The 18,630-nt window shown below is 46.1% G+C and overlaps 1 protein-coding gene and 1 pseudogene across 1 annotated transcript in view; both read left to right on the top strand.

Annotated features, from left to right (window-relative positions):
* Positions 1–18,630, top strand: part of TMEM132D (transmembrane protein 132D) — a 376,683-nt gene that overhangs the window by 34,226 nt on the left and 323,827 nt on the right. The gene's annotated exons all lie outside the window — the stretch shown is intronic.
* Positions 16,745–16,845, top strand: LOC146336048 (U2 spliceosomal RNA; annotated as a pseudogene).

The raw sequence follows: 18,630 nt of genomic DNA, 5'->3' as shown, positions 1-18,630 counted from the left end.
GTGGGCAGAGCTGAAGGCAAAAGGGGCGGAGCCAAAACATCAAAATTGCTAGCATATGTTTGCTTAAAGCTCTTACTATCAGTAACTACATCTCAGGAGAGGCATTTCTAGCTTTTAGAATGGTGGGGGGGCGGATGCCATAAAACCCAGGAAACCAACCACATCACATTTTATTGCTTTTGGCCAATGGCCTTTGCATAACATGTATACACATGCTGAGAAAATTGCAAAAACTAGCAAGGTTAAAAATACATATAACACATAATTATGGGTGTACGAAACCCCCTTACCTGGACTCCGTGGGGGTCCATGGGGGGGAAGGCGATCCATCCCTCCCCCTGGAATCCTCATCTGCTGGCTCCACTCCACGGCGAGTCCACAGAGCCACCGGCCGGCTCCGAAGTGCCAGCGATATGGCCGCCATTGCTGTATCGCTGGTGGGCTGGATTGACTGCAGCCGCAAATGGTGTCCGGTATGCCATTTGCAACTGTAAAGGCTAGGGATGTCAGAGAATTCCGCCATGGATCTCAGGGAGGCTGAATGCCAGCGCATTCGGCCCCCCGAAATCGGTGGCAGAACGGTCTGCCCCCTGCTCCCCCTGGGACGAGACTTACCTGGTGCAGATCTTCCTGGCGGCAGCGGCTCTGGCGGCGTTTCGGTGGCGGTGGCTGCGGCGGCCCATCTTCTGACTGGCTGCCACCGCCGCCATTTCCAGTTTAAAAACAAAAAACATGATAGGCTACGTAAAGGTTTACGTAGCCTATCACGGCTAAGTTTTTAAAAAAACCGTGATAGGCTATGTAAATGTTTACGTAGCCTATCACGGCTGACTTAAAAAAAAAAAAGAAGTGCGTATGCAAATGGCGGCAGCCATGGCCACCGCCATTTGCGTTCCTTATTTTGGCACGTCTTAGTCTACGTCAAGATTTACGTAGACTAAGACGGCGAAAATAAGGGGAACACAAATAGCGTAGACGCTACTCTATTTGCATTCCCCTTATTTTCACCGTCTTAGTCTACGTAAATCTTGATGTAGACTAAGACGTGCCAAAATAAGGAACGCAAATGACGTGCCAGAATAAGGAACGCAAATTTGCGTACACGCGTTGTTTTTTCTTGTTTTTAAGTCAGCCGTGATAGGCTACGTAAACATTTATGTAGCCTATCATGGCTGACTGCAGGGACACAAATGGCGGTGGCCAGCGGCCGGATGTCCGGCTGCTGGCGGAGCCGGCTGGCAGCTCTGCAGAATCCCTGCGGAGCATAGCCAGCCAGCCAGAATTCCGGGGGGGGGGGAGAATGGAGCACCTCCCCCCCCGGCGAGGATTCCGGGGGGAGGGACGGAGCGCCTCCCCCCCCCACCAGCATAATCTGCGAAAGGTAAGTGCCTTTCGTACATCCCTAGTAAAGGCTGCATTTACCTTAAACTAAGGCCTTTACGGCCACAAATGGCATTCCGGATGCCATTTGTGGCCGCAGTCAATCCAGCCCACCAGCAATATGGCAATGGCGGCCGTATCACTGGCACTTCAGAGCTGGCCGGCAGGGAGGATCCAGCCGGCGAGGATTCCTCATGGAGCTGGAGGTAAGTCTTCCGATCCTCCACGGACTCTGGGGGGCCAGATTCTTTTGAATCCAGCCTCACTGGGGTCCGTGGAGGATTTCTCCCCCATCCCTACACATAATGTACAAAATTTTAAAATATAAAAATAGTCTGTCATTATGCGATGTTATTTATGGACCAAATACACACAGCAAGAGAACGAAGTAAAAAATGCCAAAGTTACACATAATACATAATACATCACACACACACACACACACACACATATAATCTGGCATTGATCCATAAGTGATATGGTGTAAATCAAATACAGCCATCTCCTGATGGCTATCTCTGCCATATAGTTCGTTTTTATCTTCTTGACAGCAATGGCAAAGACAGCTACACACCAGGAAGTTGGTTGGTGATTGGATGAAGGAGATGGGGCAAGATTGGGACCCCAGATGGTCTGGATTTGGCCCCCAGGCCTGAGTTTCTGCACCCCTGCATTATGTCCTCTCCAGGCATAAACACTCTCTGTACCTTTTGCTTTAAACAAAGCCTGTACACGCTGTAACTCTTTAGGGGAGTCTCCTTTGTATCAGCTTTTTTGTCAGCATGAGCCAGGCGAGGAGCTGTAGCTCCATGGCAGAGCCCTTGCTTTGCATGCAGAAGGTCGCAGGTTCGATCCCTGCCATCTCCAAGTAGAGCTCTGAAAGACCCCAGAGAACCAACGTCACCCCTTCTAGACATAATATTCAGCCAGCTGGTCTGACTCCATATGAGACAGCTTCCTGTGTTCCCCATGTGGCTACATCAACCTTCTCCACCCTGGTGCCCTCCCGAAGTTTTTGACTTCAATTCCCATCAGCCCCAGCCAGCATGGCCTATGGTCAGGGATTTTGGGAGTTGTAGTCCAAACATCTGGAGGGCTCCAGATTGGTGAAGGCTGGGTTAACATGCCAAAGTAGAAGTCCTTATGCAAGTCCTTATGCAAACTGGATGACCTTGAGCCAGACTAACCTATCTCTTAGGGTTATTGTGAGGATAGATCAGAATGTAAAATCTTCTTCTTCTTCTTCTTCTTCTTCTTCTTCTTCTTCTTCTTCTTCTTCTTCTTCTTCTCCTCCTCCTCCTCCTCCTCCTCCTCCTCTTCCTCCTCCTCCTCCTCCTCTTTCTCCTCCTCCTCCACCATCACCAGCACCACCATCACCATCATCACCATCCATTGTAGTAGTGTAAGCCCATTAGGTTTCACGGTTTGAGCATCTTTTGCGGAGTCTGCCCAGGGAAAGGAGAAAAATGCCAGGATGTGGTTCTGGAAGCAAGGAGCTTCTGCTTTCTTCTTTGGGTCTTCTGGCTTTTGTATCCTACTTGATAATATGGAATTCCAAAATCCAGATGAAGAGGATTTGGTTTCTTACATTTGTATCCCACCTTTCCTCTCTGGAGGTCAGGGCAGCATGTATGGTTGTCTCCTCATTTTATCTTCACAATGATGACACTGTGAGGTGGTTTAGGCTGAGAGAGAAGAGTGACTGGTAGAAAGACCTTTCTGGATGAGTGTAGATCTCCCAGTCCTAGTCCAGTATTCTGCCCCAGCCTTCCCCAATTGGTGTCCTCTTGATGGTTTGGACTCCAACTCCCAGGAGCCCCAGCCAGCATGACTAGTGTCCAGGAATTCTGGGAGTTGTAGTCCAAAACATCTGGAGGGCACTAAGTTGGGGGACAATGCTCTAGCCACTATGTCACATTGGACACCTTTGACTAAGTCAGTAAAGGGATGCCAGGAAATAGTAGCAACTGACCTATCCTGCAGTTTCAAGAAGGATCATGGGATCATTGAGCTGGGTGGGATCTCAAAGGTCAAGTATTTTATTTATTTATTTATTTATTGCACTTATATCCTGCCTTTTTTTCCTCTTGCAAGGAACCCAAGGCAGCTTACATTCTCCTCCTCCTCCTCTCCATTTTATCTCCACAACAGCAACCCTGTGGGGTAGGTTGGGCTGAGAGTCTGTGCTGTGACTGGCCCAAAGTCACCCAGTGAGCTTCCATGGCCGAGAGGGGACTAGAACCTGGATCTTCTGGCTCTCAGTCCAGCACTCTCACCACTACACTGCACTGGCTCTCACCAGTAGTCCTATTCAACCCTGCTGATACAAGAAATCCACTCCTACAGCACCCCCAAGAGCAGGAGTAGGCAACCCAGAGCCTTCCAGATGTTTTGTTTTTTGTTTTATTTATTTATGTATGTATTATATATTTAAAACATTTCTACCCCACCCTATATCATTAAGATCTGATGGTGGCATACAGATGAAAGCAATTTAAACAGTATAAAACAGTAAATAATTTAAACACCTAAAACATATTAAACCATTAAATAAGGTAATACCAATTAAAATCTAAAACAATAAAACTGTTAAAACAATGCACTAGGGAATGCATTTAGCCCTCAAAGTCTTTGGTAAAAAGCCATGTTTGTACTTGGCACCGAAATGAAACCAATGTCTGTGCCAATCAGGCCTCCAAGGGAAGGGCATTCCACAACCAGGGTGCCACAGCAGAGAAGGCCCTCTCCCACTTCCCACCATAGTATATGTCTCGTACTGGTGGGACACAGAGGAGGGCCTCTCCAATGGATCTCAGTCCTCGGGCAGGCATATATTGGCAGAGGCACTCCCTCAAATATCAAGGTCCAAAGCCGCTTAGGGCTTTAAGATCATCACCAAAACCTTGAATTCCGACTAGAAGCATACTGGTAGCCAGTGCAATTCCTTCAAAACTGGTGTTATATGGTTTTTATGAGGTGTTCCGCTCAGCAGTCTAGCTGCTGCATTTTGCACTAGCTGCAACTTCCAAGTCGTCTTCAAGGGCAGCCCCATGTAAAGTGCACTGCAGTAATCTAATTGGGAAGTTACAAGCACATGACAAACTGGAGAGGGTTCAGAGGAGGGCAACAAAGATGATCAGGGGACTGGAAACAAAGACCTATGAAGAGAGACTGAAAGAACTGGGCATGTTTAGCCTTGAAAAGAGAAGACTGAGGGGTTTTGTGAACTGCCCAGAGAGCTTTGGCTATTGGGTGGTATAGAAATAAATAAATAAATAAATAAATAAAAAGATAGGATAGCGCTCTTTGAGTACTTGAAAGGCTGTCACAGAGAGGAAGGCCAGTACCTCTTCTCCATCATCCCAGAATGCAGGACACGGAATAATGGGCTCAAGCGACAGGAAGCCAGATTCCGGCTGAACATCAGGAAAAACCTCATGACTGTTGGAGGAGTACAACAATGGAAGCAATTCCCTAGGGAGGTGGTGGGCTCTCCCACACTGGAGGCATTCAAGATGAGGCTGGAAGCCATCTATCAGGGATGCTCTGACTTGGATTCCTGCACTGAGCAGGGGGTTGGACTTGATGACCTTGTAGGCCCCTTCCAACTCTACTATTCTATGATTCTGTGATTCTATGTATTACTGTGGCTAAGCTATCCCTATGCAGGAAAGGCCATAGCTGGCGGATCAGCCGAAGCTGGGCCCAAGTTCTCTGGGCCGTGGAGTCCACCTGGGGATCCAGTGACAGGGATGGATCTAGGAGTGCTCCCAAGCTATGCACCTGCTCCTTCAGGGGGAGTGCAACCCCGTCCAGGACAGGTCGCTTACGTCTATTTCTGCTTCCTTGACTACTCTAAAGCCTTTGATTGTGTGGATCACAACAAACTGTGGCAAATTCTTAAAGAGATGGGGGTACCAGACCACCTTACCTGTCTCCTGAGAAACCTGTACGAGGGTCAAGAAGCAACAGTAAGAACCGGACATGGAACAACCAATTGGTTCCAAATTGGGAAAGGAGTATGACAAGGCTGTATATTGTCGCCCTGCTTATTTAACTTATATGCAGAGTACGTCATGAGAAACGCCGGGTTGGATGAATCACAGGTCAGAATTAAGATTGCCAGGAGAATTATCAACAACCTCACATACGCAGATGATACCACCCTAATGGCAGAAAGTGAAGAGGATCTAAAGAGCCTCTTGTTGAGGTTGAAAGTGGAGAGTGAAAAAGCTGGTTTGAAACTCAACATTAAAAAAACGAAGATCATGGCATCTGGCCCCATCACTTCCTGGCATATGGAAGGGGAAGAAATGGAAGCAGTGACAGATTTTATTTTCTTGGGCTCCAAGATCACCACAGATGGTGACTGTAGCCATGAAATTAAAAGACACTTGCTCCTTGGGAGGAAAGCTATGGCAAACCTAGACAGCGTAGTAAGAAGCAGAGACATCACCTTGCTGACAAAGGTTCATATAATCAAAGCTATGGTTTTCCCAGTAGCAACGTATGGCTGTGAGAGCTGGACTATAAGGAAGGCTGAGCGCCGAAGAATTGATGGTTTCAAACTGTGGTGCTGGAGAAGACTCTTACGAGTCCCCTGGACTGCAAGGAGGTCCAATCAGTCAATCCTAAAGGAAATCAACCCTGAGTGCTCATTGGAAGGACAGATACTGAAGCTGAATCTCAAATATTTTGGCCACCTAATGCAAAGAGAAAACTCCCTGGAAAAGACCCTGATGCTGGGAAAGATTGAAGGCAAAAGGAGAAGGGGACGGCAGAGGATGAGATGGCTAGATAGCATCACAGATGCAATGTATATGGACTTGAGCACACTCCGGGAGAGAGCGGAGGACAGGAAGGCCTGGCGTGCTATGGTCCATGGGGTCACGAAGAGTCGGACACGACTGAATGACTGAGCAACAATCATCAGCGTACTGGTGACACCCCACTCCCAAACTCCTAATGACCTCTCCCAACGGCTTCATATAGATGTTGAACAGCATGGGAGATAGAATAGAGCCCTGTGGCACCCCACAGCTTAATAGCCATGGGGTAGAACAGCAATCCCCCAATACCACTCTCTGGGATTGGTCCTGCAGGTAGGAGTGGAGCTACTGTAGCACAGTGCCCCCACCTCCCATCCTGCAGAGCCAATCCAGTAAAACACCATGATCAATGTTTTGGACTACAACTCCCACTATCCTGGCTGACTGGCCATGATGGCTGCATTTCAGTGGTGGGCAGGGACAAATATCAAGGATATTTGCATATTTTTGCATAAAGCTGTTACTGTCAGTAAGTAACTAAGTCTTAGGAGAGGCATTTCAAACATTTAGAATGGGATGGGATGGGGGGGAAACTGCCCAGGAGCAGGTTGGGTTAGCATGCCAAACTAGAAGCCATGAGTTCAAATCCTCATGCAAACTGGATGACCTTGTGCCAGACTGACCTAACTCTTAGGGTTGTTGTGAGGATAGATCAAAATGTAAAATCCTCATCCTCATCCATTATAGTATTATAAGCCATTAGGCTTCTTGTTGGGGGGAACTATTGGATGCCTACCCTGTGCCAATAGGATGGGATGTCTTCCCATTCTTCAGGCAGCTGATTGAGAAACAGATGTGTGTTTTTCAGAATAAGCATGGACTGCGCCTCCAATTGAATGTATTTATTTTTGAGGAAGGAAACTGCCAACCCACACCTGCCTACAGGGTTCAAAAGGATGAAAACAACCCTCGCAGATGGACAGCCCTCTCGAGCGCATTGTGGAATGTATTCACGGGGCCGGTCCAATGGAACCCGGGTCATGCATGGATCGTTCTTTTTTCCTCCGCAATCTTTTAAGCTCAAGGTATTAACAATCCTCCCCGGACTTTTGTGAAATGGCACCATGAGTGCAGTAAAGAGGGGAATCTCTTTGACGACTGTCATTAAAGGCATTGTCCCTGCCTGATAAGCCCAGGTGCTTTACTGAGACGGTCCCATTGTGTTCTCAGAGGAAGCCTTTGTGGCCATGAAAGGGAGCTATTTTTTTTCTACCAAGCCAATCTGGCTTCATGTGTGTGTTTTAAAGGAGATTGCAATGACCGTGAGCCATTGCTAAGTAAGTACAATAATTATTTCTTTGCACCACCAGGCACTACGGAGCAATGGCCCTGCAATCGGAAGTGGAAGACGTGCGTGTTATTTGAGGTGTTCGAACTGCTGAAATTGAGGCTTTGTAATCCCCCCTTTTTATTTTTGAAAAGCAGGATCCACACACCTTGTATTGATTATCTTGGAGCATTTTACACCATTGAAGGATAGGGAGGCAGTTTAGGGCTAAATTAGATAATGCTTCCAAAGTGCACTTAAACAGAGAAATGTCTAGATAGACGCTCAGAACAGTTTACTTGTTGTTTGTATTGTTATTTAATTTAGCATGGAAAAGATTGCTTGGGAAAGGATTGGTGGCTCATTGCTCGGTAGGGATGGCGGAGAATTCCGCCATGGATTTCAGTGAGGCTGAATGCACTGGCATTTGGCCCCCCGAAATCCATGGCGGAACGGTCTGCCCCCCTGCCCCCCCACGGATTCCCCCCGGGATGAGGCTTACCTGGGGCAGATGTTCCGGACGGCGTCGGGTCCGGCGGTGGGTCCGGTGGCGGCAGCGGCTGGTCTTCTGACCGGCTGCCGTGGCCGCCATTGTCGTCCTGGTCTTTGCCGTGATGGGCTACGTAAGTATTTACATAGCCTATCACGGCAAGCCAATAATAAAAAAAACCAAAACGGTATACGCAAATGGCGGCGGCTATGGCGGCTGCCATTTGCATTCCCTATTTTTCGCCGATTTATCTTACGTAAATATTTACGTAAGATAAAATGGTGAAAAAAAGGGAACGCAAATGGCGTAGTGGGCGCTATTTGCGTTCCTTTATTTTTTGCCGTTCTAGCCTATGTAAATATTATTAATAGGAAAATATGGAAATTTCTGCTGAGGAAAAGCGTAATGGAATGGGGGACAATATGCTAAATATTACATACAGAGGTAAATTATGTAAATTGTTATGAAACTGCTTACGGAATCATTTGCACATTTTTCTGCATGATGGGGGAAAAAATTGCATCCGCCTGTGGGCGGACGATGGAACAAAAGGTGCCTGACCATCCACAAAACAGAGATGGAATGGATTTTACACAAGTCTGGACATCCCTACTCATTATTGCATGCATTTTAAACGTACATGCATGTGTGTGCGTGTGCGCATGTAGCTAGATAGACAGATAGACAGACAGACAGACAGACAGACAGACAGACAGACAGATAGCCTATCATGGCTGGGTTAAAAAAAAAAAAGACGTGATAGGCTACGTAAAGATTTACGTAGCCTATCATGGCTGGGTTAAAAAAACAACAACAACCGCGTATGCAAATGGCGGCTATGGCCACCGCCATTTGCGTTCCTTATTTTTGGCCATCTTAACCTACATAAATATTTATGTAGACTATGACGATGAAAATAAAGGGGAATGCAAATAGCGTAGCGGGCGCTATTTGCGTCCCTTTTTGATTCACCGTTTTAGCCTAAGTAAATATTTATGTAGATTAAGACGGCCAAAAATAAGGAACGCAAATGGCGGTGGCCGTAGCTGCCGCCATTTGCATATGCGGTTGTTGTTGTTTTTTAGTTGCCGTAGCCACCGCCATTTGCATACGCGTCCCCCCCACAGAGCCCTCCGCGGCTGGAAATCCGGCTGCAGACGGCTCTGGGCTGGCTGGGCCTGGCCGGCTGCTCCACGGAGCTGCCACGGAGCACAGCTGGCCATGGAGGATTCTGGGGGGGAGGAACAGATCGCCTCCCCCCCATTGAGGATTCCGGGGGGAGGGACGGAACACCTCCCCTCCCACCATCAACATAATCTGCGGAAAGGTAAGTGACTTTCATACATCCCTAGAGAAGAGTGCCTTAAAGGGACCTTGGAGCAAGGGTGTTGAACCTCAGGCCCACGGGCCAAATCTGGCCTGCCTGGGGTTCCACTCTGGCCCTCTGCAGTTCCTCCAAACAGCCACACACCTTTCCTTTGAATCCCTATGATTTGGTGATTTCACAGCTTTTGCACAGCTTGCTCCCCATTTTAAGAGGTTGAAATGCCTCCCTTAAAAGGCTTGGTTACTCGCAGTAAGAGCTTAAAGCTCACATATGCTACTATTTGGGGGTACTTTGGCTGAACCTCTTCGGCCTCCAGCCTCACCCACCACTGGAATGTGACCCCTTGAGATAGGGATGTGTGAACCCACCCATGTCTGGGTTCTGTGGAAGCCCGCCCAGCCCCTGCCCCTGCCCCTGCTCGATGGTCCCCGGACCATGCTCAAGCCCCTCCTGTGCTCAGCGAGCAGCCTGCACTCACCCCAGCAGCCTCGTCAAGCTCTGCAGCCACCATTTTTTGAAAAATAAAATTGAGATCACAAAAATGTGCACGTTTGCGTATGTTGAAAATGTGCAATTTTGCGAATGCTCACATCTGTGGCTGTGCAGACATGCACATGTTGGTAAAATGTGCATTTTCGTGCATATGCAAATATACCCATTCATAAAAAGAGCATTTTGCATACACAAATATGCACATTCACAAAAAGGAGTGCTTTTGTGCATATGCAAATATGTGCATTTTTGCAACCGACATTTTATTTTTCAAAAAAATGGTGACCGCGGAGCTTGACAAGGCTGCCAGGGTGCATGCAGGCCACTCACTTAGTGGGGCAGCAGGTGAGTGGAGCTTGGAGGTGCATGCAGGGGGGGATTCCTCTGGATTCCCGGATGGAATCGGACGCCTGTGCCATCCCTACCTTGAGAGCTTCTCCGAAATTGAATCTGGCCCTCAAACTGAAAGAGATTCGACATGCCTGCCTTAGAGGGATCATGTTGCAAAATCATCTGCAGATGATTGGACAGTGTAATGCAGTGCTGTGCATGTTTACTCTGAAGTAAGCCCCACTATGTTCAATGAGGCTCATGCCCTAGTAAGTGTGTTTAGCTGGGAGTGAGCCCCATTGAACTCAATGGGACTTTCAGCCTGGAGGGCTTCTCCAGGTTTTCAGACAGCGGTCTTTCCCCTCCCTATCTGGAATTACAGGAGGTTGAACCCCGGGAGCATGCGCTTTGCCACTGATATACAAACTCTGTAGTCCTACATCGGTATGGCAAATACGCCTTGCCCACCAAGTCATTTGAGCGTTAACCAATTCAATTTAATAATGGAAGTGCCCACCTTTTTCTCAAGAGAGGGTGAAACAATCAACCAGCAGATAGACCCCCTGTCGATGCAATAAAGATTTGACGACCATTAAATAATCGAAGCGACTTTGAAAGAGATGCTCCCCCGCCCCTTATCCAGCATGTCAAAATTCATTGCCAGACTAAAATAGGCCCTTTTGTAACACTGTGTGAGTGTAATACATACAAGGATTTCAGAAGATTAGTACATTGTCAGCCCTGTCTGCCGCCTGTAATGGTCTGGTGTGCGTGTGTGTTTCAAGTTCGATAAGTAGATATTTTTACACCACCACTGAGGTAGCATTTGTTTTTGAAAGAATCTCTTCGTTCATAGCAGAGGAACATTCTTCTCTCTGCCCACTCCCCGTTCCATTTCTTTCTGTCACTCAGCCAGATACTTATAAAATGAACAGGGGAGGAGCATCTGACATGCTCTCCAGGGCATCAGACGTGGCTGGAATTGGTTACTTGCAGCAATGAAACTGGATCTGCTCCACCAGGGTACTGAGACTTGCCCCTGTTTTTCTGAAGCCTCGCTTGGTTCTCTCTGGGTGCATCACAGTACAATGCCCATCAGCCCCAGCCAGCATGGATGATGGTTGGGATGCTCTGCAGCCACCCAGGCTGCCTGCACTTCCTGATGTGAAAAAGCCCCCTGGGAAGGATTACCCCATTCAATGGGCTTTAATTGAAGTGTGGGAAGCCGAGAAGGCTACATGCTGCCCGAGAGATGATCGTACAATGAAAGACAAGGTACGCACACATGCTTTCTTTTTGAAAGCAATTTCATTTCCATCAAATTGAATGAGAATGGGCCAAAAATATGTGGGAGAATGTTAGGCCCAGCAGTACACCTGAAACCCTGCTCAAGCTAGGGATGTACGAAAGTGACTTACCTTTCCGTGGATTATGTTGATGGTGGGGGGGAGGCGTTCCGTCCCTCCCCCCGGAATCCTGGCAGGGGGGGAGGCGCTCTGTTCCTCCCCCCTGGAATCCTGGCCGGCCGGCTCCGCCAGCAGCCAGACATCCGGCCGCTGGCTAGCAGGGACGTAAATGGCAGCGGCTGTAGCCGCCGCCGTTTGCGTCCCTGCAGTCAGCCGTGTTAGGCTACGTAAATGTTTACATAGCCTATCACGGCTGATTTAAAAAACAAAAAACAAAAACGCACATACGCAAATGGCGGCGGCCATGGCTGCCGCCATTTACGTACGCACATTTGTTTTTTGTTTAAGTCAGCTGTGATAGGCTACGTAAACATTTACGTAGCCTATCATGTTTTTTTTTTTTAACCTGGAAATGGCGGCGGTGGCAGCCAGTCGGAAGACCGGCCGCCACCGCACCGCCGCCGCAGCCACCGCCGGAGCCGCCACCGCCAGGAAGATCCGCCCAAGGTAAGTCTCGTCCCGGGGGGGGTAGCGGGCCATTCCACTACCGATTTCAGGGGGCTGAATGCGCTGGCATTCGGCCTCCCCAAGATCCGTGGTGGAATATTTGTACATCCCTAGCTCAAGGAATCCTCAAGGACAAACTTGACAAATATTTGACACCAGATAATTCATCATCATTTTTTAAAAGAACATAACTGGAGGGTTATTCCACACCTGCTCCAATACTCAGAGAATCATGTTTGAACTTGGTGCTCCCTGACACGTCTGTCTCTGGAACATTCTTGCCTCCAGCTCTGTTCCTCGGGAGCCAGGTGCAAACAAAAGTCTTAACAAATAAACCATCTTTCTGGTTTTCCAGAGGGTGCATGAATATGTATATGCATCAGGCTGTCAGAAAAAGTGAACCTCTTCAAGAAAAAGTTCTTCAAATTAACCTTCACAGTGGCCTGTCAGAGAAAATGTCTTATATGTGTGTGTGTGTGTGTGTGTGTGTGTGTGTACGTGTGTGTGTATGTATGTATTTGTGGAACAGGATATGTACATATTGTTCTGTCTTCTGCCTTACCACTGGGCAGAGGCACTGCCAGAACTCAAGTGAACCTTGAATTGGTGACCTCAGAGATGTTAGACTTTTGACCACAGAAAGGTTTTGCATTGGGGTGCAGCCAAAATAGTCTCCTTGCACCAATACATCAGAACAGGTCTGTGTTAGCTTTTGAGACTTGCTCTTCCTAGCTTCATATCACTGCTGGGGAGGAAGCATTGGTCAGTGGTTGGGATGCTAGAGAAATCTGAGTTGGACTAAAATGAGTTCTAAGAATCCGATCTGTGGAATCCACTATGGAGCAATCCCCTCAGGCTGCCTGGAGTCTGTGGACTTTCGGATGTGTGTGTGTGCATGTTTGTGTTTTACTTTCCCGAAATTTATGCATATTTAGTCATAGGAAAATGCGCAAGTTTCTGCTGAGGAAAAGTGGAATGGAATGAGGGACAATACGCTAAATGTTACGTACGAAGGTAAAGTACGCGAATTGTTACAAAACCTCTTATGTAATTATTTGCGTATTTTTCCACACAACGAAAAAAATAATAATTTGCATCTATCTGTGAGTGGACAATGGAACAAAGGGCACCTGACAATCTGAAACACAGACGGAATTTATTTTACACAGTCGGTACATCCCTAGTCAGTGGTCAACCTCCACCCCAACTTACACCTCTTCCTAACATAACTGACGTCGAAACAGCCCTTTTAACGGATGTCAAAACTGATGCGCCCCTCAGATGCATTGGACTGCAACTCCCATAATTCCTAGCCAATGGCCGTGCTGACTTGGAATTATGGGCATTGCTGTCCTATGCAGCTGAAGGGTGTGAAAGATGGTGTCAAAGCTTGAGCTATGCAGAATGTTTCACAAGCGGCCGACATGACACAATCCAGAACATGCTGCCAATGCATCAATTGGTTTTGCCATCTTGAATTCCAACAGGGCTGGTCTGAAATAGAAGCACCACTTATATCCCATTTTGGATCATGTTGCAAATGCCCAATGGCCATCCATGACACACTGAACAAGTCCAAGATGGCCCTGCCCATGATGTAAGCTGCACAAATGCCTTGCTAGGGGTTTGGGGAGACAGCTGGAAAGAGGATCAAGTCCCTGAAATTACCAGCCAACTTCTGATTTTCTGCTTTGCATATAAAAAATCTAAGGTTCAGTTATCAGTGAAAAGGATCAGGCAGCAGCTGATAGGAAGACCCTGTCTGAGACCCTGGAGAACTGCTGTGAGTCAGAGAAGACAGTACTGGACTAGACTGATAATTATTTATGTACAATATTTTAGGCTGCCTTTTAGGATCAACCGTTCCCAAGGTGGTTTCCAGTCATATAGGCTCAGAATCATAAAATACCCCAAACTAACAAGAAACAGCAATGACAGTAACAATCACAAACAATATCCATCCCAGTAAAACCAGAGCCATGATTAAAAGCTATAGCATCATCCATGCATAGAGTACCCCAGTGAACATCTAAAGTAGCCTTTCCCAACCTGGTACCCTCCAGATATTTTGGACTACAACTCCCAGAATTCCTGGCCATTGGCTATGCTGTCTGAGGTTGCTGGGAGTTGAAGTCTGAAATTTCTGGAATGCACCAAGTTGAGGAAGGCTGATGTGAAAGAAGGCAGTTGTGAATGGATCAGTCTTTACGGCCCACTCAAAGGCCTGCAATGATGTAACCCAGCTTGGTTGCAACTATAATACCTTTGAATTTCTTAGCTGCAATGGAGCTGGGTCGGAGAGAGACTGCCAAGTCTGTCTTAGCAGCCAAAGTGTGAACTCAGGAAATTAGGGGGAAAGAAAACATTCACAGACAGCTTCAACTGGTGTTCAGCATCACTGCCCCATGCATATAATGCAATCTCCTGCTTGAATTATGATGCACAGATGTCAACTCATACTTCTGCCATTCCAGCAACCTTTCCAATAAGAAGTGGGAGTCGGGGGCTAATTTGGCCCACTGTTGGGTTGTGGAATGGCTAAGAGAGTGGTGAAGGAGCAGAGATCATCGTCAGGGATCAGAGAAGGCAACCCCTTGGTCCTTTTCTGAAAGTAACTCTTAAGTATGTCAAGGGATGGGGGAGGATTTCGCTTGGTCTGCATTTTTGAGTGAACAAGCCTTATTCACACTTCCCAGACAAATATACAGATAGGAACACAGTTATCTTCAGATTGTACACTTCTTCAAATGTTGTGATGCTGTTGTTGGCTCAAAAATTGCACTAGGAATGGGCAAAGATGCAATGTTCAAGCTTGTTGATGTTCTCCAAATTCTTCCTCAAAGCTCATTTCACTTTATTTGTGTTCCTGAATGCAAGGTTCTATCTTTTAAATGTTTTGTTTATGGAAAGATTTGCATTTCCAATTAGGAAAATATGCATCCCCCTTCTGCCATGGGCCAAAGCATGAAAATATAGATTTGGGGGCAGGGATGAGCATGTGTGCATATGTGCAGGTGTGCACTTTTGAACTCAAATGCAAGTTTGGGAAATTGCAAACGTGTCATGAGAATTGTGTTCCTATTTGCATTTGTGCTCGGGTTGGGAGTGGGACGTTGCATGATTTGCAGATAGGAATGACATTCTTATATATCCCTAAATTGCATACAAAAATGCATATTTTAGGGAAAGCTGAATATACAAATGTATATATTAGGGAAAACTGCATACAAAAATAGGTATAGTAGGGAAGGTTGCATACAAAATATGTATTTCAAGGAAAACAGCATATGACAATAAAATGCAAATAAAAAAAAAACAAGAGCAGGGTGCTTTGGAAATTGGAAAGAACAGACTAAGGAGACTGAATAGATGTGAAACTGACACTGCTGGGATATGGGCTGATAGTCCATTCCTAATATGTGCAATCAAGCTGATCATGCCTATTGCCCCTTGTTGATTTTCGCCTCTATCTTCCCCTTCTCCCTCTCTTGCCTTCCCTATGTAGAACGTTTGATTGTAAGCTCCTCAGGGCAACAGTCTGTCTTCTTGTTGTCTCTCTGTAAATCAACGTGCATAACAGCATTATACAAATAGTAAAACATAAGGGCAGAAAAAGATAGCTGAATTTTACTCTTCTTTTTACCATGAACTTAAGAAGCCTCTAGTAGGCAAACTATGGAATCCTAAAATGTTGAGTGATCTCAAAACAGTGACTTCTAAGATATTTACCTTCCGGCATCTATTTTTAGAAGGTTGCTTTGGTTTAAGACAAAAAAGAAAATCGATGTGTCCAAAAGATCACCCCACCCCCCGACACACACACAAACATCAAGCTCTTATTGGCAAACAATGTTCCAGCCAAGGGGGAAGTCAGCTTGAATAAAAATCTGTATTTCCTTCTTGGTAATACAGACATCTCTGGCACCAAGAAGTAGCATGCTGACTAGCTTTTAAACAGCAATGTGTTTGGAATGCAATGCACAAGTTACGGCTGGGAATTCTGGCACTGAAGCAAAGTGATAGATTGGTGCTCCCCCCACAAAAAAGGCTGATGTTTTCTACCCACAACAGATTACATAGTCTAGTCACAAAATGATTGACTGTACGCGGTTCTAATTTATATTGTCCAGCAGTACTTAATAGTAATAATAAACACTACTACAACAAGTAGTATATTACTATTACGAACATAAAAAGAGCCCTGCTGGATCAGACCAAGGGACCATCTAGTGCAGCATCCTCTTCCCACCATGGCCACCCAGCTGCCTGTGGGAAGCCCACAAGCAGGACAGGAGTGCAGCAGCATCCTCCTACCCATGTTCCCCAGCAATGGGGGTACATAGGCATACTGCCTCTGATACTGGCGGCAGCATATAACCATGAAGACTAGTAGACATTGATAGCCTATTATTTTTTATATTATTATTATTATTATTAATAATAATAATAATAATAATAATAATACATCTATTGGGATTTACAAGATACAAATCTCTGCCCCAAATACCTTACCACAGGGTGGGCAACACACTGCCCTCTTGCGTCCCCTGCCCCCTGCCCCCAACACACCCCACCATGATTTTTTTCTTAAAAAAACACACAAACAAAATGGTGCTCTCAAGCGGCTATGGAGCACTAAAAGAGTCAAATTTAGCATGTTTGCAAGCTAAAAGGGACACATTTACTGAGCACTATCGGGTGGTTTAGGGCAAACCACTTGCTTCTTGGCCTTTTTTCTAAGATCGTGTGTAGTATCTGTTCTTATCAATTTAATATCTGATATGTTTTTTTAAATACAAATTGTTATTGAATTTCACTAATATTAACAAAGCAAGATAAAACCAAACCAAACCAAAATAGAAACTAAAATAAAACAAATTTCATCAGGATTACATCTTCTTACCATACAGTTATATGTTAACTGGTGTACAGAGGTCACAGGTAATTCTTATCAGTGCTACTAGATATTTTATCAGGTGGACTCAGGATTATTCTGAGAATATGTCCTCTATTAAATGGTTTTTCAGAACTTTCCAGGCATTTTAGCATTTTAGCTTTCTAGTCTTGTAGCTTTGCTTCTTTAAAACTGTTTTTTATATCTCTGTATTGCTGCTAGGTTTTATTCTGGTTGTATCATTATATTGTGGTTTTAATTGTTTTATATTTTATATTGTTTTACGGTGTGCTTTTTGGTTTTAATTTTTGTGAACCGCCCAGAGAGCTTCAGCTATTGAGCAGTATAGAAATGAAATAAATAAATGAACAAACAAACAAACACTAAACCAGCCATGGCTGGTTGGGAATTATAGGGATTGCAGTCTGAGATATCTTGAGTGAACCAGGTTGGGGAAGGATGGTGTACTCAAGGGGATGAGAGAGATGTAATGAAGTCCAAGACAGACAAGAGGTCAAGTCTCAAAGGTGGGCAGCAGTTGGTTTGATGGGACAGAGGCAGGTGGTGTATTCCAATACACGTAGGCAGGCAGATTCCAAAGCCTTCACTACTCTATACCGCAGCTGCACCAAACTGGAGAGCTAAGGAACGTACAGTGGTGCCTGAAACGCGGACCAGGTTGGACTATTTGTTCACTGTTATCTATTTTCACTGGCCTTGCCCTTTGGGGTCTCTGGAAAAGGAGGTCCTATCCCCAATTTCCCAGTTTGAGCTTGCTAGCACCTTACAACATCATCTCAACCCTAACCCCCATCTTCTGAACCATGTAGCCCATGCACCGTGCATCAGTGAGGAAATGGAGATGTCCCTTCATTTCCTCACTGCGGTGTGAGGAACCACTGTGGTGGCTGCAGGATCGCAGGCCTGGCCCACCTGTTAGTCATTCCAGTGAGTCACCTGCCCTGGCCTTCGGCCCAACCATGCTGCAGGGGTCTGGTGTTCATTTGTGCTGGTTTCACTTTGGGTCTATGAACTGGGGAGAGGGGGAGATGCAGAAAGTGGAAACAAAATGGTGAAGCTGTTCTAATTGGGAGCTCAAAGAGCCCTGTGCTCCAGCCCCCTTTCGATCTGCTCACTCCTCCTCTCAGCAGCTGCTCAGGCTTAATTGATTGATGAGAAGATATTTAACTAACTGTGCCCATGGAGCAGGCGCACAGCATCCACTGTGCCTCAGCAATTGCTTAATCCCTAGGTAAGCTATTAATTTCTTTCCTACTACAAGCATATGGATTTCCCATGCCAAACAGCAGCATTCTGCTGTGCTGTGCTGTTAAAAGAAAAACCTTACTGCCTAATAGGAGCACAGGGGATCCTGAAACTGAGACTTGCAATTCTTACAAGTTAAAGAAAGAGAGTCTGAGGCTGTTCTCTGGTTGGGCTGTAATAGAAGTTATTTTGATGGATGCTTCCCTATGAACCCAGAGGGGACCTGCCACAATTTTTGGTTCACAATTCAGCATCTCCACCTTGGACTTTCTGTGTCCTTCGTGTTTTTGCCAGTCACTCCATAGCATATTGCAAACAGGGATGGGTGAACAAGTGATATTCAAGATCACTAGGATTTGCAGTTCATTTCCTGCCTGATTCCTGTTTGCGTTTCGGATCGCTGCTCATTCTTCATGAACGGGAAAATGGCTCAAATCAAGTT

This window comes from Heloderma suspectum, chromosome 13, assembly GCF_057233095.1.
Source record: "Heloderma suspectum isolate Gila_16-S chromosome 13, 16-S_ref, whole genome shotgun sequence".
Taxonomy (NCBI): domain Eukaryota; kingdom Metazoa; phylum Chordata; class Lepidosauria; order Squamata; family Helodermatidae; genus Heloderma; species Heloderma suspectum.
The sequence above is the reverse complement of the archived record's forward strand: the minus strand, read 5'-3'. Positions and strand labels throughout refer to the sequence as shown.